General features: G+C 31.4%; 1 pseudogene; it reads right to left on the reverse strand.

The window, feature by feature from the left end:
• Positions 1-10,653: 10,653 nt before the first annotated feature.
• Positions 10,654-12,606, reverse strand: LOC105623650 (annotated as a pseudogene).
• Between the last annotated feature and the right edge of the window lie 10,499 nt (positions 12,607-23,105).

Raw genomic sequence — 23,105 nt, forward strand, 5'->3', positions numbered from 1 at the left:
GCAGTTTTTCTGTAAAGTTGATAGTGTTTGAGTAAAAAAATTATTCAAGATTAATATTTGACAATTTTTAGTAATTAATATCTTGTTAAATATCGCGAAAATTGCAAAATGATAGAGAACTTTTTGACTCAGTTTAGTCCATTCTATCTACACAAAAGCGATTGGCTAAAACTTATGGAACATCCTGTATAATAAGAAATTATATTATTGTATCTTTTATGTCCACGGTATCAATTTTCATCGTTGGAAAGTTATTGTACGATGTTCCATTTACCAAGCGATTTGAATCTCTCCCCCCCTCTTCCCCTTTTCTCTCTCACCCTCTCCTTTCAACGAATCAGCGAATCCGGCAATTTCGTTCACGAGATCGTTTCTCTGAGATAGTCTTGACCTCTTATTCGTAATAGTTTACACGATTATGTCGTTCCAGGCGCGTGGCTCTCTCTCTCTCTCTCTCTCTCTCTTTCTCTCCCTCTTTCTCCTTTCCCCCTTCCCTTTTGCCACTGTCAGATGAGCGGATTGTGAAATCGTGTTTTGGCTGGTCCCGCATTCCGGGTCAGAGATTCCCGTGGCGGGGCGAGAGACGCGGGCAAGTTCAATGCGAGGAGGAAGTTTTCTGCGCGCAATAATTCGTCGGAAGCCGCAACCGGCAACTTTCACATCGCCACACGCTCAGCGTCGCGTTCGGTTCCTCCTACCATCCTCCTGCACAAAGAAAGTGCACATGTAACACTTACATGACGATGGAGAAAGATAGGAAAAGGGGGTCAGGAGTGGAGAGAGATGGACGTAAAGAGGACCGACGTAATGTGCGCTGATCCAAGGATGCTTTCGGCTGAACTCTACCAGTTACATGTCCTCGTTGTGTCACGTGTTCCCGGCCGCTGATTTCGTCAATGCCAATGTCAATGTCACCATCAACGTGATTAATCTTGATAATGTTTTTTTTTATTTATTTGTTACTCGAAAAGGATTTCAATTTATCTTGTTTAGAGACCAAAGAAAATCAGGAAAATACAGGGAATTATATGGAAAGTTATTTTACTTTTTAATAGCACAAAAGAAATTTCGTTTGCTGTTATTAAAGAATAAAACTAAAAATTATCAGAGAATTTATTAATCTAAAATAAAATAAAAAATTATTGTACCAAAATTTTAAATTTAAACTTTTTTTTAAATTATTTAAATTATTAAAGAAATATTAGAATTTTTAAAATGTTTTTTATTCAATTTTGCAGTTTCTAGAAAGCAGTTAATAAAGTATAGTTAAAGAGGAAAAAACTATGATATCTTAACTTTTGCAGAATTAAAGATATATGTTAATGTAACTTTTCGCACAAATCACTCACGGCAAGGTTATAAAAAATTATATAAAATGTTTACAAGTGTCAGTAATTATATATTTTTAAATGCAGATTTATTGGGAGGGATGTTCCAAAATTATGTAGCACCGAAATAAAAAAATTAAGACAATAATTAGCATATAGTGTTTTAGTGAGAAAATTAAATATCAATAAGAGAATAATTAATACGCAAACCAAAGATTTGATGAAACAAATAAATTAAAAATCTGAATTATTATTATATCTGATAAAAAGAAGCTGCAGAAATAAAATAAAATTTCTTTCCCTTCAAGAGTTCAAGTTTTTTGTATTAAAAGTACTGTAGAGAATATACGATAAAAATTTTACTTTACTTACTTTGTCATTTTCCCATTATTTTTATTGTATTCTTTATTTCTAATTAATCAAATCATTTCAATATTTTTTCTTTTTTTTTCTTCAATATTTTTTTCAGACTTTAGTTTCTTGCAGGCTTTAGGAAATGTCAAGGAAAAGACTCCCTTTTTTATATTTCGCTAACAATTCTACGAGATTCATCACGATCAGATAAAATTTATCAAGATTGATGGATGTTGATTACCGTTACGAGTGACAGTCGTTATGTCGATCTGGTATCATGGTTTGAATAAAATTGTTAGGTGGGCTCTTTTTCAAAACGTTTGTTCGTGATATATAAACGGAATTTTTTTCAGATACCTGCCTTTGTGGCGAGACGTTAATTTCCGTCGGTGGCAGCCTTGTTCGGAATACCGTTACGCGTTTTGCCTTTTCACTTGCATGTTTTTGTTATGCGTTGCGGTTCTCGTTAATCCTTGGCTGATTCACGGATTCGAGGAAAGATCGAGCGGAAGACTCATCGGCTATCTGGAAAGTCACGCAAGTCCTACGCCATTAACGATATATTATCTCATATCGTTACGTTTTATTCGAGTTTCGTTTCTTTGTTCTCTCTCTCTCTCTCTCTCTCTTTTTTTTCTTTTTTTATGTACATTACATATATTTTTTGCGTTTATTTAATTTTCCTCTTCTACAGTCAATTTATAAAACCGGATTAGGATTCCGCCCCTATTCTTGATAACAAATTGCTATTTGTCGACATTTTAACGTCAAAAGAATAATAAAGATGTCAGTTTGATGTCAAAATGACGACAGATAACATCAGTGTAATTAAATCGTTGCCGCGGTTAAATGCAACTTAACATAAATTAATCACATTCTGCAGTTGTATTTTTGCTTGTTTTATGTATATAATCGCAAGGTTAATTATAATTATAAATGTCAAAATATGTAGACCGCGTGTCAATAAAACTATTTTATTTAAATTTTTAATTTGTTTAGTTTTACTGAAATATATGTTAATACAATGCAAAATTATACAAATACTTATTAATAGTAATAGAATTTTATGTGCTTTTTTTAATAGCAAACTAGCAAAAATTGGCAATTTTGTAGAAATTCTTTTAAAAAGTACCATCTTTATGCACAGCTTAGATTAGCTTAGACCTGGACGCCATTATCAATGTATCACTTCTGTGCGAGGACATATCCCAAAACTTAATATGTATCGATTTTTCTCTCTTCTGTTTGTTTTCTCTTCTTTTATATAAATATAATATGATTTTATATTTATTTTTTTTGTACTTTATTATTTCTATTATTTCGTATTCATATTTATATTTTAGTTCCTTTGCTTTTATTCCTCGCTTTCTCTTTTCTCTATTCTTAAAGGGCTTACTGTAGAATATTAATAGACGTTATTATTCTTCTCTCTTTTCTCTTTTACCCCTCGTTCTCAAACACGTTGACATTGCCTTCTACAGAACGTAATTTTCTCGTCGCTCGCTTTAAAGAAATGCTCGAGAACTTGGCCGTAATCATTGTTTCCATCCGCGAATCGAAGGGCAGTTTTTAGAACAATATATATATATATATACACAGTCGAGGTTCTGCGACCGGCATTATCGTAGACTCGCACGTGCGAGGACACCAATCGAACGTGATCGCCTGGCGGAAGTCACGTTCAATGACGATGACGGTTTAAAATCTCAAATGCAGACGGATTACAGAATACAGAGACGTCAATTGGACAAGGACGCGCTTTGTCGACCGACCTTATAAGGTGCAAGTTCTTAACCGTGTCGGCTCGTATTTGTTCCATAATAGTTCGCGAGTGTTCGTACTAACTATTAATCATGTTTATCATTGAATAAACTTAAACTTATTTTTTACCGTGTCCGCACTGAGAGACAAGTATGAAGTATTGGTATTCGTATGACTACTAAAATAATTGTAGCTAGGAACATTATTTTTGTAGTTATTACCGCTATAATATTATTAGTCATTTTATATTTTAAATATTTTTTAAACAATTTTTTAAAATAATTTAATTAATAATGTAATATAATTAACAACGATGAAATTTATAGTAGTTTTTGGGAACATCCATAAATTATTTTTTTTAGTATATGGTACAGAAATATAAATGTAATTATTGCTAGTGATTATTTATTACGTTATATATTGAGCGAAAAGCATTTGTGACTATAATTTTATGGTAAAATAATTATTTTAGTTAAGAGCTCCAGTTTTATGATTATTACTGCTACAATGTTAGTGTAGTTCTCTCAACAAGAAAAAATTGTATCGCACATTAAGATAATTTCAAATGTTAATATAGTGAAACATCAAGATATAAATGAAAATAAAATAAACATTTTTTTATTCAGTAAATGTAATCACGTCTGCCTAGTTGGCCTTCTCACTTAATTAAATCTTAATGAATAAATTATATATAAATAATACGCTATTTATACGCTACCTACTCGGCCCCCACAAACAAATTTTTTTTAGCTAAACAAAATGAACGCAAAAATTTTTTTGCGGATTCTGAGAGCGCATAAAAAGCGCATTATTTATTCATTATTAAGATTTGATTAAGTGGGAGAGGAGGCAGCTAGGCAGACGTAATGTAATCGCAATTATATATAGTGAATATATATACTGAGAAAAATGGTCTGGTTGAATTAAATAGTAATTCTGATGGAAAATGGACGAATCAGAATTTTCTGGTTAAGTTCTACTAGAATTCTAATTGAGATAATTAAAATTCTGATTGATAAATAATTATTCTAGTAAAAATAAGATAATTCTAGATTTTATCAGAAATATTGTGTCAACCAGAATTCCGATTATCTCAATTAGAATTCTAATAAATTTAACCAGAAAATTCTAATTTATTCCCTTTTCAACCAGAAATTGTTTTCAGTGTAACTATTTTCTTAAATTTTTATTATCATCATTGATAATAAAAAATCTGTTAAGAAGAGGCTAAATTTTCAAGCAGTGTGACAATTATTAATAACACAATTGATTATATTTATATGTTTAAAACAATTATAAACATATAGTTATCCCAAAAAATGATTATAAATAATAATTAAATTATATTCGAATTAATTGCAATTATTTTTTTTCCGACATAGCAATAATAACTGTAAAAATCGAGCCATCCTAGTCATTATTATTATACCATGCAATTACAATTACGAAACACTTTTTTCTCAGTACAACAATATAAATAGGCACCGGTTACTCCTTTAACTATTTTTGTCGATCTTTTCCGGGATGGAGCGTCCGAAATGCCAGTTGGAAATGATTGCAGCGCGATATGCGGCTCTTAACGTCATGATTTCGCGGAACGTCATGCTTTGACAGAGTTCTTCTCCATCATATACCTGACAATCCAGGAAGCCGCGTGAGATTCTTCCTCGACCGATCGTGATGATGACTAAATCTCAAAACGCTTCCTGATCGTTTACATAACACGCTCAAGGATTGCGTTACTAATGTCGATGAAATCGTTACACAAACGATCTTCGTGCTCCTGCAAACGATCGACATTGCGGATCGATCGAAGACAAACGGCGGCGTAACGCGCGTTACGAGTACGGCTTACGACCTTGCGCACGTAAATTTATCGTGCCAGGTAAGTAAAATCTCGCTCGTTCCTCCGCTTCGTTTTTATTCAACGGCGAGACCTTGGCGAACTGTCAAGGATCCTCGTCGAATGAATCGTTTTCATCGCTGTCGACATCATTATATGCTCGCTGGACAACGGATCGGAGTGGAACGGTATAAAATTAGTATCGTAATTGGACATTCAGTCACTTTCGCAGCGATTTTTAAACTTATCTGCATCGAAGAACGTATAATTTATTATTCGGTTGCAATGAAAATCGGAGAAATTTATCGTTCGATTTATTTTGTAATCCTTGCACTGAAAGAAAAGATTGACTGAATATGGCATAGGATTTTTTATTTGTTGCAGCAGCTTTTCTTTCAGTGTGTAATTTTTTTAAATCTTTATTTGCAGGAAGGTGTTTTGTTATTTTTAACTTCCATGTGTATCAAAATATAAAATATTTTAATTTTAGTTTATTATTTGCTAACAACATACATTGATGTGAATATTGTTTACTTTGAAGCAATCTATTTTTGTGATTAAACTTGTTGAATTTTGAGGTAAATAATGATATCATTTTAATATATATATTGTGCACTTATTGTTAGTAAAATAATACAAAAATGAAATAAACAAAGGAAAATAAAATAATTAACTTAATATTTTGAGGAATTTAACACATTTCTAAATAAATTTATTATATTTCTTGAGTTAAATTGATTTAACTTCATTGCTTTAATTAAATTAATAACGAAACATTGAGTAGAAGCAAAAGCGATCTATAAAAATGATTAAAAATAATTCAAATTGAATATAATTAACATTGTGAATTTAACAATGTGAATGCTGTGGGATTTAGGTTTGTTATTTTCTCTTTTCTTCGAAATGTATGGTATACGATACGTATGTATATAAATAGAAAGACATTAATACAACTGTTGTCCATCGCAACGGACGATACGGTCGAGAAAGAAGGACTTGACGTTTAAATATCTTGATATTTGACACTTACTATGAGGTTTTTAATTCTACGTTATTAAATATTATATTAAGTGATCAAATTTAATCCAAGTCAATTTAATTGTCGAGTAATTTACATTTCAACTTGCAATGTGTATTCAAAATGTAATATTTTAACACAAAACATGTCATGTTAAAGAAACAGTTATACCTCAACCTCACCTATTTTTGAGATTGTATTGTTTAGTTTGCAAAATAAATGTGTTTCTTATACTGAGAAAAAAATATTTAAAAATTTATTTATGGAATTTAAAGTTTATTGTTAATAAATCCTTATTTAAATACAGCGAAATAGAATTTTATTTCAAGCAAATAAATTATTTTATCTATTTTATTTTTTTACAGTTAATGAGATGTATTCATAAAAATGTATATTTGTTTTTTTTTTGGAACCAATGAAAATTAAAGTTAAACCAAAGAAAATTATATGTAATATTCGCTTGAGCTATATTTCTATTTTTTTCTTAATCTAAGTTAAATTGTTAACTTTATTGTTTTAGCTAAATTAATGAACCTCAGCAATAACAATTCTTAGGAAACATTAACAACATAACTCAAATTACATGATTCAAATTAGATATATAATTTGATACCAATTTAACAGTGTGCAAGGTAATTCGATGGACAGACGAGAATATACAGTAAGATGACGTTTCCTTAAGAAAACAAAGAACGACATTGAAAAAAATTCAATATTAATTGCAACTAAATTTTAATAGATAAACATTTTTTAATTGTTAATGAAACACTTAAACAATATCATTTATTATATTTGTAAATAACTAGTAACATTTAGTGGATTATCACATAAGCTCACAACAAAAATTACGTTCACATTTATTATTTTTATTTATTATTTTACATTTATTATTTATTTTTACATTTAAAAGAGGGACTATTTAATCATGTTTTAAATTTGGGTATCATTGTAAAGTGAGATGAAGAGTTAAAATTTGATGTTATTCTTCATTTGGAGTGGTTGATCACTAAGATATATACCTATAAGATATATCTTAGTGATCAACCTTTAAATCGGACCACGTCATAGTTGTGACGTTCACTGAAACGCGGCTAGTTAGGATTGCCGTTTAGAAGTTTAGGAAAGGAATGGTCAGGATCTTCGAAATAATTTCGGGTTTCTGCAATTGGGTTTCGAAGGTCGGGCAGGTAACGGGCCGTTATCGCGTCGGCGTCGCGCGTAACGCCTTTACCGGCGGGCCCCGGATTCGCTGGTCCGTGAACACGGTGGCGTATACGTTTATTATGTAACGACGTTAACTGTAAATATTTACCGGAGGGTCCCCACCAGGGGCGCGGCACGGTTGTGCGCGTCGGCACGGAAAGTAGACCGAAAGAAGTCAAGGCGGTGAGGTGAGGCGGGTTGCCGAAGAGGAAGAAGTCGCGGAGGGTCGGACCCGTGAGAGCGCGGTGAGAGGAGCTCATGGCGTATTTAAAAATATACCGAAGTGGAGCACCCCGCTAGGCTCTTGAAAACGAGAGAGCGAGCGCGAGAGAGAGAGAGAGAGAGAGAGAGAAAGAGCCGCGAGCCACTGCACTGAGAGTATGCGACCACGTGCAGAATCATTCTTTGTTCCGAGATGCAAGAGTCTAATGATCCAAGAATTTCTCCGAGAATTTAATATTCGCCGAGATTTCTTTCCGTTTGCGGCTGAAAAGAGCTGAGAAGCGTAGAGATTGAAATCGATCTATAATTCCCCATTCTTGCGCGTGATTGAGTAATTAGAAAAATATATTTACGGTCTAGAAAGATGCGTTCTCAAGATTACATTGAATCTCGAATTGTTGTGAATGTCGATCGAAATTAAAAACTTCTATCGAAAGTTCTAATAGACTCGATTGTTTCGGAAATCCGAAAAAACGCGTTGAAAATTTTATAAGATTTGAATGTTTGGACAATATGCTTTTTTCTTTTTTTAACCACTTTTTTGTTGCAATATAAACACACTGAAAAAAAATATAGTCAATTTTAATAAATATTTAGTTGAATACGGCCAACTAAATATTTATTAAATATAAAGATATATGTATTTGATACAAGAAATGTTAATTTGATTTAACAATCTTTTTTTTTTATTGAACAAATATTTACTTATTGTAAGTTTGGCAGTATTGAACTAAATATTTATTAAAATTACAATAACTATATTTTTTTCTCAATGCATGAATGATAAATTTATTTTTAAAAATTTTAAATTGTTTATTTGGAAACATAAACAGTTCGAATCTTTATACGATGGAATTATTAAAAAATTTTCAAAAGACGAAAAACATCCATTTGACTTAAAAGAATTATTTTTATGAATTTATAATTCTACAGATTTGGAGATTTTTAAGCAATCCATAATCTTGAAGACGAAGAGTCAATTCGCTTTATGTGATATTTGCGACATTAATTCAACGAGAAGTATTATAATTATAAAAGCAATAATTTATACAATAATAGTTATCTTTCTTTTCTCGCGTGTCATTTACGAAGGAAATAAATATTTCATGGTTGTACAGTAAAAAAAGCATTTTGTATTTGTGTGAAAATTCTCGTGTATGAAAAAACTCGTTGAAATTCTTGTATTGAATTTTCAACAGTCTTGATTGTTAATTAAATTTGATATAATTGTGTTATTTGAATATTTCGTGTTAAATTCATATCATTTTTTAGTGATAAAATGACAATTTATGTAAGTGAAAAAATATATGTTGATTTAAAACGCATATTCTAAAATAATTGTATAAAATAATTGTATCTACGTGTCTGTTTAATATATTCTATACATCAATATTAAGATTAGAAACAAGATTGCTTATATGAGCACATTATTTACGCAAGAGAAGCACCTATTACGGTCAAAGTTAGATGTTGGAATAATACATCTGTATGTATTTTAAATAAACTTATCCTAGATATATAACTGTGCACTACGCATTACTTATACATGTTCAATTTTACTAAAGAAATAAGCTTCCACAATTTTGTTCTAAATTGGGTCAATTTTTAAACGTAATATTTGTTTTTTCTACCGTATCTATTCATTTCACATAAATTAACACAAAAATTCAGATGGAGCGTTTAAGACATGAAATATATTATTATTAATTTAACATAGAATTTCCAACTAGGTACGTATATATAATTCTATTCTAATTGTAAATGGATTAGAAGTATAGTTTTCGTTTTTGAATACAAATAGTATAGCTTAGTGTCACGACTGCAGCTGCTTTCATCGATATCGCCGTATTACATTCGTTACTTTCGAGCGAAGTAACGTAATCGCATTTAAATCGTATTATGTACGACAGTTAATACGTGATTTACGCGATGGGGTTTTTATTCGCTAAAAGTTGCATCTAATGACGTCATTAATTCGCCAGAGAATTCTCTCGACTCTGTTGCTATTCGCTTGAAGCAAGTTTCTTAATTCATTCGCGAATTTGCTGATGAAAGTTTCTATACGCTTGGTTTTTATTCGCGACTAAAATTTTGAAGTCGCAGCGTTAAGTGATCGCTAGTGATCAAGCGAATAGTTGGTCACAAAGCACAACAGCGACTCGAAGTATGTCATTCGATGACATAATTATTCTCTGACGTTTATGGTGGTTTGAGTGACCGAGGCGTTTCGAAAGAATTCATCTTCTCACGCTGACGACTTAAAATTCGCTCTGGAGGAGCAGCAAGAAACTAGCGACAAACCAACGACAAGCTAGTGATAAGCGTCGAAAGCGCACTAAGAGAAAGGATTTTGTTAATTTAGCAAGCCACTTTAATCGGTGATCGGTAAATATGTGACAACAAATTTTATTGTTGTGATTGTTGCTAGTCTGCTATACCAACCAATTATTAATAACTGAAGCAAACTATATAGAATCTAATCTATCTTTTGGATAAACTTTCGTTTACATAGAATTCGTAGATGATCGTTTTAAGTCGTAGGAAACCGACCAAACACAATCAAATATAAGGAAAATACTTGACTAGATTAATTTCTTATGATTTGAGATCCTGCAACCGTCTACGACTTTTATTATATATATATATATATATATGAGCCTTTTATTTGCTAGCGATACTATTGATTATTTATTACATTGACAAATTAATTTGCAATCGTAACAAATCGATCGTTTTTTTTTTAACAAATGTCACATTTGCTTTCCCTTGATTTGTTTCTGTAACAAAATCATTTCTCTTAGTGCGGTATTCGCCGCGTTGACGACTGTACGCTATAAGACACCCACGTTTAGAAGTTTTTAGTAGCGATGACGTCACTAGACACAGCTTTTAGCGAATAAAAGTCGCCCTGTGTAAATCACGCTTTAGCGCAGCGCCGCGTTCAAGCGTGAGTTCGCGTAGCGGAGTTCGGCACGCAACGCGGCCTTTCGCGACGACGAGATGGGCATTACCGCCTGTGCAAACTGGGCCAATGGGTCATACCACACACGAGCGAGTTTCCCGCGTATCTTCGTCGTCGCCTCGCCATTTTGTCGGCGCTCCTTATCGCCACTTTCGCGAAAGAGGACGAGTACCGCAGAGCCTAAAAAAAAAAAAAAATACTGAGCTCGTGTGTGTATCTTCTAATCGTCTAGAATTTGTTTACGATTCGTAAATAAAATGGAAAAAAAGAAACAACACACATATATTAAGTGGGTTTTTAGATCAAGATCATTGTCTGATAAATTTAAAAAAAATCTCAATTTCTTTTATTTAGATGTAAGGACTCATCAAAATTTATAATTTGTGTTTTACGTAAAATTAATAACGATATCTTGTTAAATTATTATTCGTATATTGTTAAATTTACAATGTTACATTATACTCAATTTAAATAATTTTTAATCATTTCTGTAAGTCACCGTGTTATTTTTATAATTCAATATATCATTAATTTGATTACAATTAAAGAACTTAATTCGAGAAAATATGCTAAATTTAATTCAAATATTATTTAATAAGTATTTATTAATATGGACGTTGTTTAATTCGAAACTAATTGCAAAAATGATTTACATTTTGACACACTTAGAATTTAATGAAAAGTTAACTCATGAATTACAGTCGTTTCTTTGATGTCTAACTGTGTACTTATATAAGGTAATCTTAGATCAAGGTTACTTTATAATCTTAAAAATTTCAATAATTTATGTACGTGGAAATGTATGTACGTGGAAATGTTAAGGTTTAATACTCGTATAAAGCATTAGAATTTAATACGAAATTATTAACAATCTCATTAAATTATCGTCCATGTAACCTTATTAAACTTTTCGAGTTGCCTCTCAATTTGCGATATGGTTTTGATTAAAAAAATCGACTAATTGTGGAACGGGGATGTGGAGTTCACGGTATGCTGGTCGAGGTCGATCGGCGAAACGTGAGCACGCAACGTTTTATTACTATTTAATTTATGTTAACGTGGTAACATAGAGTTATGTTGATATCAGCGATGTAACGGGATGTCTTGCACGACCTTGCAATTAAGATCTATGTATGTACATGTATAAAGTGTATGCATTTGTATATACGTACTGCAGTTCTTTGAAGCCGTCTCTTACGTAAAAGCGGTAAGTACCTGTGAACGTAATGTTTCCTACGTTTGCATATTACTTACCACTGCATAATAGACGTTGATGAAGCGCACGCGACACATACCGTTGCGTTTAGAAATAGGTATTTTGCGCGCAAATACGTTCAATACGTGCGTGAACACTTTGGAAATCACGCTAAATACAATACACCGATATTGGATCATTGTATACAATAAATAGAAAATAAAAATCTTAAATAATCAAGTTTAAGTTGGATCTTTAGTGCTTAAATAATTCGGCGTGAATTTATATATTACTTCATTTCTGCAAACTGCTCGCCGGATTAATTTTCAGTCTTGGTACGCAATTCTAACAGAATCAGAATAGTAATGTCATAAATTAAATTGACAAGGAATTTAATAAAATTAATGTTCATAGGTATCTTGGAAAAGATATTTTAATAATCTGATGCTAATAATTTTAAACTTGTAAGTAATTTTATTGCGAAAATTATTACACCTCATTAAATTGTAATTCATGTTAATTCATGTGATCTTCGAGTGGCCTTGATTTGGGGAAATGTGCGACTGTTTTGCAGTCAATTCATGCGTACACGATTGTTAAGCTCGTATAATATTGTAACATTGTTGGCGATCGCTCAATTTTGCAATCTCGCAATTAGTAAGTCCCACTCGACTCCAAAGTTGCATGTAAAATAAACGATTACCTCGAGGAATGATACATTGAGACGCGATGTTTACGGAAATGTAAGTACGTGTGCAGCGCAAAATGCGAGGTTGCATCGCGTCTTCAATGCCGAGTGCATTCCAAGTCCTTAGACACGATCCTTGAATATTTCCCTCAAGCTTCTCGAGATACTACGTTTCTGTAATTCTTGAAATTTCCATTGGTATTGAGAATCCTTAATTTCAATTTTTTCCTAAATGAGTGAACGTGTTTTAAAAATCGGATTTTCTGAAAAATCGAAAATCTTTCGATTTATCCAAGCATCCTCAATTTATTGCGTTATCTTGTAAAAAGCGGTAATAAAAGGAGAATTAATAAAATATTAAAATTGTTATAAATGTAAATATTATTTTTTATAAAACTATTTTTTCATTATTTTATTTTTTGTTAAATATAAAACATTTACGTGGAGCGTAAGCTCCATTTGTGGAGCTTTCTATGCAGGGTTGTTTTAGCTAAATAGAAAAAAATATTCTCTGATTTTTTTTCTTAACTGAAGCCTAAAAAAAGCGTTGAATAAAAACAAAGAAAAAATTATTTATTAGAAATAAAAAATACAAAAAGAAAATGGAAAGTGACAAGTGACATAAAACTTTTGCTGCATTTTCAAAAAAACTCCAATGTTAAATTGAAAGAACAAGCATTTATCTTCTCGTCTCTATTTCTGTAACTTCTTGAATTGTTTTCAGACATAATTTTAAGTGTTGATTTTTAATTTCTAATTACCATCTTAATTAGAAATTTTTTATCTTGAAATTGCGAAATTTTTGAATAATTTTTCTTCCTTTGCGTAAAAAATATGCATGAAGTATTGTAAATATTTTGTATATATACCTAATGTTTTTACAATTTTGCCATGAGTGATTTGCGATACTTCGTTAACATGTATTTCTTTTGCAAATGTCAAGCTATTAAAAAAGTTTCCTTTTTAACTACCTATATAACTACCTATCTGTTAATGCTTTTTTGTAAATTGTCCAATTGCACAATTGAAAAAAATTGTAAAAATTTAGCTTTCTTAAATAATTAAAAAAATTTTATTTAATAAGCAAAAAGTTTTATATAAGTAAAAATTTATATTTAGAATTTGTATCACATAATTTTAATTTATTTTAAGTTAATAAATTTTTTTTTCTGACTTTTCCTGATTTTTCCGGTTTACTGACTTCACTTTTTCCAGTTTTTTTTTCACTAACAATTCTGTTATGTTGAGACTGCAGCTTCTTTTTAGACTTTTTAAAATTTTTTCGAGCAAATTGATCGGCATCAACGCTACGATTACACGGCAACTTGGATTCTCGCGTTTCCTCGCGCTCCTCGAATTCTCAGCCGCGACGACAAAGACGACGATTCGCATTTCGCGAATTGCAGCGAGCACTCGTGCGAGAAGTGCGATGCACTCGCTATTGACACCGTGGTAGCCTATCGAGCACGATGCGCCAGTCTCCATCAGGTTGCCCAATCTACTCTCTGTGCGTTCCGTTAGCCGGTTGCCTCATCATAGTCGTCGTCGCCGACAACCGGTTGCTCTATCAGTGCCGATGAGAACCGTAGGAAGTCGATTGCTCATCTTTTTAGCTAATTGTTAGGTCTTCCATCGTCGTCGTGGCCGCCATTGTCGTTATCATGTTCAAGCGTTATCTCGCTGTTGCGCAACATTGACGCGAGCGGACAATGATTATAATAATTGTCACGTATCATTCGTACGCCCCGTGATTATGCAAAATTATGCATCGCTTGTCTAATGAATTACTCGATAGTCATTGAAAAATCATCTTATTATGTTATCAGACAAGTGCAAGAATAGCGATCGATTTTATTGCTGTTTTTTTTGCTTTTAATTGTGGGAACAGGCCATTCAGATATTTTTATTCTGTGATTCGATTTATTTATCGCGTGTTGAAGATTATAGAACCGGATCGTAGGTATTTTCCTCGCTCGCTTATAGTCAATATAAAGGCCATGACGCATAGCACATACATAGTTGGAAAATTTATGTTTGTTTTATTATATTTCACGTGTCCCAAACAATCTATTCAAATTTTTGTGTTAATTTAACACTAGATGAATATATTAGAAAGTGACAGAAATATCATGTAAAAAGTTAGCACAAAAAATATAACACTGCTAACACAATTTGTAAGCTGATTGTCGAAACATACTTTTTCAGTAGAATTAACGTTTATGTTATATCCCTTTTAATTTACTAAGTTGATATATATTATACATAGAACATAATTAAAATTTAGAATTATTATACTATGTCAGGAATTTTAATTTATATAGAATTTTTATTATGTTTTGACATAATTATAATTTTTAATAATTTATAATTTTTTATGATTGTAACTAATTTCATTAAAAAATGACAAAGAATGTGATTTTTTAATTATTACCATGAATGAGTTAGTTAAAAATTATTCTATCCATTATTAAAAGTAAACTAACTTAAACTCACAGTTTGTACACCAAATGGCACTTGTATCGTTCTTCAGGTTTTCAAAAAGTTCATACCTTCTACAAGAGTAAACACATTTTGTTTTTGTAAATAAAAAAGACAATCTTCTGCAGAGAATATTTAGAGTTTATGTAAATTGTTGATGATTTCAAGTTCTGTCACGTTTGACGGATTATTCTGGATTTGTATAATTCTGTTGAATATCAAAATCATCGCTACTCGAAAAAGGTAAATTTTAAAGATTGTGAATAACAATAATAATATTTAATCATGTTTTTAAGAGTATATTTTTTTATTATTTAATTAATAATTTTCTTTTTTTCCATTAAGTTGAAAAATAGTTTTTCCTTTTCTGAAAAATTTAATCTTTTTAATTGTGTCATTTCTCAAGTAGGAAGCGATATGCTAAATTATTATGTATTTTTCATTTCTTAGAATTCACGTTTAAAAATATACTATTTTAATGTTATTTGTTCACTTACAGTCACAGTGTTATCTTGACAAGAAATGTGGCATATCAATATGACACAAAATGTAACATAACCACTTTACTTTAAGTTAACACTTGCACGTGCAAAAGATTCGACAAAAAATTTTAACAAGGACTTGAGTGGACTGGTTTTAACACAAACACAAAATGTTTTTTACCGTCTACAGGGTGTGACGCATAGTAACAACTTTTACAACGTATATATATATATACGCGAGTTATAAACAAAGATCGCCTTTGGCGGCGAGATGCACTTAAAAATCCTAGGAACCGGTTTCTGATCCCGCGCACTCTCGCAGGTTATTCTCTTCGGTATCTCTCTCGCTCGAGTTATATTTATTTAATTTTAATCGGCTCGCTAATACATATCGCGTGCGCGGCCGATTGCAAAACGGCCGATATCGCCGGGGCGATTTATTAAAATTACGACGACTAATCTGCGGCTTATTTTGTAAGCGTTAATTTTGCAACTCGCGGGACTGTATGCGAGTGTTGCGTAACACACGGTCGCTGAATAACACACTACTAATAGCGTTAAACAAGCGCTTGAATAATGCTGAATGAGATGCAACATTTGATGATGCAATGAACACGATTACCGGTTATTATTTTATATCGACGAAAGGAACGTGTACAACCCCGTCGTTGAATATCATATTATACCGCGATTAAACATTAACGAATTATTCCGCCGTTAGAGCTGTAACGTGCGCATCCTTGTTCCAGTTTCGATCTTTTTTCCATTTTTTTCTATTTTTTTTTTATCAGCTCGATTATGCAACACTCGGTGACGTTTCCCGTCCTGTCCTACTGAAACAAACACCGCGTCATTGAGGACGGGCATCATTTAATGTGACTTGTCGGCTGTAATTAATTCCCTTGTGCGATCTTATCTGTTTCTTAAGCCATGATTATGCGGATGAGTGCGCAAATTCGAAGACTGAGTCGTATTAACGCGAGATCCTTGAATTCTCGATTGTTTAAAGTGTTTAGGTGCACGGAGATTCGTGGAACCTTTAAGTTCTTGGATCCTGCTTTAGATCTTCTCAGTTGACACCTTGGACTAATTGGGATTCTGACTGAAGATTTGCTGGTTAAATCAAAATTTTCTGGTTAAATTTACTAGATTCCTAGTTGAGCTGACCAGAATTCTGATTGATATAATCAGAATCTTCAGAACCATAGCTTTAAAAAGAAGCTTTGAAGAAAAAGCTTTGAAGAAAGAAAGAAAAGAACCTTTTTCTCAGTTCATCAAATAAAAGTAATCTCTAGACGAGCAATATTATTGCAAATATTCATACTGCATAATATTATTGACCATCTGGAAATTATATGAGCTTTCAGACTGCTTGTTTTGAATTGTTTAAAGGGAACGTTAAAAGGGATCAATAATATCATAATAAAATAATTATATAATAGAATAATATCGAGCGTCTACATTAAACAAAATTTACTAAATTTTAATACATATTTCGAAGTAAACATTTACTTAATAAAAGAAAGAAGAGTTAAATCAAATTAATGGTTTTTATTTCAAATAAATGTATGTTTACTTTTAATAAATATTAGAACTATTCAAACAAATATTTATTAAAATTTAATTTATTTCTAGTAGAAATCGCTTCACTTATAACATCTATGTTATAATTTCGTGCTTAACAGTAGAAATGTAATATAATTTATATAATGGTATTACATGGTATTACGTAACAGTTATCGTTGAGTGCAGAATGATGTAGATGTCGATTAGATTTTTTTCTCTTTGAGATTTTTTTTGTTCAAGTTTTCGAGTCGTCGAGAGGATCGACCTCCAGAATCTTTTCGTTTTGAAAAAAACGGAATCCTGGCATTTTTTTTCTTTTGAACAGGAGAATCGATTCTCGTACTCTCGGATAATATCAGGTTAAGAAAACGAACAGATCCACCGACGCAGATATCTGCATAAAGTGTCGCGTGTTGACGTTTTTAACCCATTATCGTTACCATGCCCCGGATACGCTCGATAGCGTCCTACATTTCGCGCCGCCACCGCCTGGTGCCGATGTGGAGCAAAGGTGAGACCTCTTTTAGAGAGCACGCTCGGAGTCACGAGAGAGAAACGTCACATTCATCCCGGACCGATTCGCCTTGCAATCTCGCGGTTATACCGTTAAACTACCGCACCAATAGTCTCTTAATCTTCTAAACATGCCCGGCTTTTCCGATCCTTCAGCTCTATTTTACTTTTATATAGTTGTCGTTAGGTACATCTTCTCTTTTCCACTTGATCTTTGAATCTTTCGCCGTTTGTTATAACTCATCGTCTGTCATAAATAGCTTTCTCTTCATTTCAAATACCTAATTTGAAATTAAGAGAGTGTGTCCTTAAGGTTTAGACACAAACGCAGGCAGTAAGAACAGGGAAAATATTTATTAGAAAGAGAGAGAAGGGGAGAGGGAGAGAAAATAAGAAGTTCTAGAACAAGATACAAAGAAAAATAATGAAAAATAAGAAAACAGTGATGTACGGCTCCGTGTAAGAGTAACGAATTCGTAATCAACAAATCGCGAGTTCGAATTCTGCATCCTCTATATACGGAAAATTGGATAATCCGTTTCTGACTTAACGGAAGTCACAGAGAAATTTTTTAGATCTAAGTTGACTCTTTGACTAAGTTCAGATATACAAGGACTAATTTTAGTCTTACTCGTTACTATTACTATTACCAAAAAATGGAGATATAAGATTTCAACGTATTGAAAATCAGGTATCCACGATGTATATGTAGCCCCCGATTTTTAATAAGCTTGAAGTCTGTTACTCTTTGTTTTTTGTTGCCTGTACTTTTCATTCTTAGAGGACTTCTCTAATAAACGTTTTATCTATCTTCTTAGATGATAAAGAAACAATTGTAACCTAATTCTTTGAATTAAATAACATTTTATTTTATTTTTAATTTCCATTTGTATCAAAATGTATTATAAATCAATTCATTTCTGAGGTCAATTTAAATGTAAGCGTTCATATTAATGTATGCATTTAGTAATAATAATAAATTAAACTTGAGTCAAATTTAATTCATTTTTTTAAGTTAAGTTTAACTTCATAGTAATATATTCAGTGGCAACTTATAGAAATGATTAAAAATAACTTAAATTAATTTCTAATTTGACATTATAATCCCAAAAATGTCAATTTTTAAAAAAATGTTTTCAAATTTGTGATCTTGAATGTAAGTTACACACATTTTTACTGACTACAATTTTAAATACATTTTTCTGTTTGCAGATGCGAAGGATATATTACCATTATGCAGCTCCGGTGAGTTTTTATGACATACTATTTTTAATGGATCTATCTTTTCATTCCCCAAAAATTTTCACGATTTTACGACATGTGCATGCGTCCGAATTGAGTCGTGTAATTTGACATATTCTTGATTTTTGCGATTTTTTAATTATAATTTTCAGTCTATCTAAATTTTTTTGTAATTGTTCGCGAATTTTTTTAATGTGGAAGCGAGGAAATGGTCTGACGAGAATCAAAATAAAATTCAGTGAGGCATTCATGAAGACGTTAGATCGTTTCGATCGTCCGAAAAGGGATTTGTAATTCGGTTTACTCTTGTTCCACGGCTGCACGTAACGGAGAATAGTTACCGTTAGAGTCCGACTTGTTCCGATTCATTACCGATCTTTCTACCGATCGATAATCGACTAGCGTCCACCCACACGTAGCCGAGTCGCGCGTCTGTGATTGTGGGCGCGGTGCATATTTCTCGACTCGGGTAATCGAGGATGTATCTAGTAGATCTAAATTTATGTATTTGTTCCGTGCCCAACAACTTCGGGTGACTGAATGAGATAAATAAATGGAGATACAAAAATTTGATCTTTTTTTCTTAATTCGGAAGTAATGTTTGTAATTTTCTCCGATGATCTTTCGAGGTTTTGCAATTATTAAAGAAGTATTACGTATATATTTTTGAACATAAAAAAATTATAAAATTATAGATTTTTTTTACATTGTATTTGAAAGTAATACAAAAAATTTGAAAATAGAAAAAATTATTTCAATAAGTAGACTTGTTTTTAAAAAATAATTAAGACAAAATGAGAAACATTTTATTAAAAATGTGTATTGTTAATATAAATATTGATCTCATTAAACTGTTTTATTTTTACGAAAGTATAAATTTCCAATTCTAATCATTGTGAATGTTTGCTACATCTGATATATTCTTAAGAATACATATTTTAACAAATTGAAAAAATTACGAAGAAATTATAAATATTATGTTTATATATAAAAATACAATAGTACAAAATGTTTGCCGGTAATTTGGGACCTTGATTAAAAATTACTTTAATAAGAAATTACTTTAATAAATCTTTTTTTTTAAATAATTAAAATAAAATGAGAAAACTTTCATTTAAAATATAAAAAACTGTATTGTTAAGTATAAATTGATCTCTTGTGTGAATTGTTTAATACATATATTTTGTTTTTATGGAAACCTAAATTTCGAATTCTACTCACTTTGCAGAGATTATAACCTTAAAATATAATACCTGTAAATACACTTGTAACAAATTCGAAATGCTCCTCCTTACTCAATAGCTGCTTTCAAACCGTAAAATTTAGTTCTAGGACGTAATTATAGGTAATATTTGCGTTTGTTGTCGATGCCATTTCGATAACTCGGAGGAGTCATTCTCGGAAGGACGCTAATTTCCGCAGAGTCTTAATTACGAATTAAAGATTGCGTGGAGGATTTCGCTAATTGCGCATCAGCCCTATTGCAATCCATTGGCCTATATGCGTAATGACACGGCCGCTCGGTGTATTATGAAACATGACGTAATGTGGTTAACGAATGACTGGGAGATTGCCGAACTACAACCGTTAGGCCGCAGAGCCTGCAAAGAATGCAAGCCGTTAACGGAATTAGAGAGAGAAAGAGAGTCCATGTCCTTCGGCATCTCTTTTCTCCTCCGTCTCGTTATCGCGCGATCTCGAGAGGAGTTGAAAGATGTAACTATCATTGAAGACAGGTTCCGCTATTTTGAGCCTATTTGCGAATACTTGTGATTATGAAGATAGATAAATCGTTTATAATCATTATTGTTTATATTGTAAATATTAAATACATATAAATAATATAAATATATTTAAATATTAAATTATCATTTAATGTTATATTAAAATATTCAAATCGGTTAATTATTACTATGTGTCATCTATCAATTATTTATAATAGATGAAACAAATGTAAAATACGATAAAATAAAAAACATATAAATAAACGTGTAGTAATAAAATAAGGATTACTCTCTTTTGCAATAAAAATGAATTTTTTGCTGAAAAAATTGAGCGATTTCATGAAATGAAGTGATTACAACGTCAGATTAATTAAGCGCGCATGTCGCAAGTGCGTTGGAAATCACTGTGAATTCGTGGCAACATGCTAATTATTTATAATAGATGAAACAAATGTAAAATACGATAAAATAAAAAACATATAAATAAACGTGAAGTAATAAAATAAGGATTACTCTCTTTTGCAATAAAAATGAATTTTTGCTGAAAAGATTGAGCGATTTCATGAAATGAAGCGATTACAACGTCAGATTAATTAAGCGCGCATGTCGCAAGTGCGTTGGAAATCACTGTGAATTCGTGGCAATATGCTAATTATTGATTAGATTGACGAAGTCAATTATCATTAAGTCGTTATTACGTAATCGATACGCTGCACCCCGCTGCACTTCACGTTGCACAATTAATACGTTATTACGAAATGCTTTACTATATTTGCATCACACGGACGCTGGCCATCTGTGTCTAGGACTTACTTGACTTCTGCAGATTATTCGAAGGTGTTTGCTGTTTACGATGTGTTAAATCCGTGTTCTTCTTGTGCTCGTTGGAAGCGCGAAGAAAATTGTTTGTTAATTAAAAAATGGTTATTATGTAAATTAAAATTATAAACATTAATTGGTACGAATTATATTATCGGGGAATTTTGAAACGGGGAGTTATGAGTAATGAAAGTCAGAATGTTCCTTTACTTAACTCGCGAATAACTCAGGAACAAAAAATCATAGGAACATTTAAAAAAAATGATTTTATAGGGAAAGCTTCAAGCTTTCACAATAGTCGGACATTTTTGTAAATTTTTCTCTTAATTATATAAGAAATAAAATTTAAAAAAGAACATTATTAGGATGATTATGATAATATTTCTTACTGATATTCATTAAGAATGGTTTTAAAAAATGTAGAAATTTTTAAATTTAGAGTAAAAAAATTTTAATTGAAAAGTTCCAAATTTTAAAGTTCATAAAATCAAATTGTTTAAAAATTTTTTAATTAATATTTTTAGACTTAAAAAATTTTAAATTTCAAATTTAAACAATAAAATTTAAAGATTTTAAAATTTTACATCAAATTTGGGCATATTAACTTTTGAATAATTTTTTAATTTAATTAAAAATTTTATTAGATTATATAAAATACATTTTTTTATATTAAAAACTTTAATTTTATGTTACAACGTACGACATGCCTTGAGGCGATGAATTAACATTATGGAAAAAAGTAATAAATAGATACAGATATCTATTTTACATATACATATTTTTAGAAGTGTATACATATGCAACATGAATAAATAAAGGAATGTAAATATTTTCAGTTATGTAATAGAAAAAACTATATAAATAATTTAGATGCTTTGAAGAATAATAAATCAAAAGAGTACAAATTATCTGTAAAATCAATACTATATGATTATAGGCAGTATACATAAATTTATTCCCATATAACAATAATATAATAATAATAGATATTAATATTTTTTAAATTTTCAGCAGAAACTAGTAATTATATATATTTAATAACATATGATCTAAATTGATTCATTTAGTAGCTCACGCACGAATGATTAATTCGCCAGTTTAGTATTCTAATTTTTAAAAATTTCCAAAGATTAAAAATATTGAAAACAATTTAATTTTATAAAAGTTAGAACTTAAATTCCAAAATTTAAAAAATTCTTTAATCTTCTCTATTCTCCATTAATATTTATTGATAACATCATTAATATCACATTTAATTTTATACGCGATTAATTGTAAGAAATTAATTACAAGAAATCGCACAGTAATTGTAGAAGCATTTATGCTTACGCTTCGTGTGCGTAAGATTATTTAGTTCAGGGATATTATGTCTAGGATATGTTCTCGGTGAACTCTGTTTCCGCGCGAGGTCACGCTCGTTCATTCTGCGGGATTTAAAGATGCTTAGCCAAACGCAGACGGGCAATCCTTTCGAGCACGTCACCCTCGGTAAGTGACCTGCGGCGCAAGTCGTATCTGGTGCATGCGAGTTGCGGCAAAAAATCGGGCTGCGCAAAAAGAGGAGAGAGAGAGAGAGAGAGAGAGAGAGAGAGAGAGAGAGAGAGAGAGAGAGAGNGNGNGAGAGAGTAATATAGTACGTACGTAACGACGTACGTACGTACGACGACGAACGAAGAAGACGACGACGTAGTAGAGAGAGAGAGAGAG

This window comes from Atta cephalotes, assembly GCF_000143395.1.
Source record: "Atta cephalotes unplaced genomic scaffold scaffold00061, whole genome shotgun sequence".
NCBI classification, from domain to species: domain Eukaryota; kingdom Metazoa; phylum Arthropoda; class Insecta; order Hymenoptera; family Formicidae; genus Atta; species Atta cephalotes.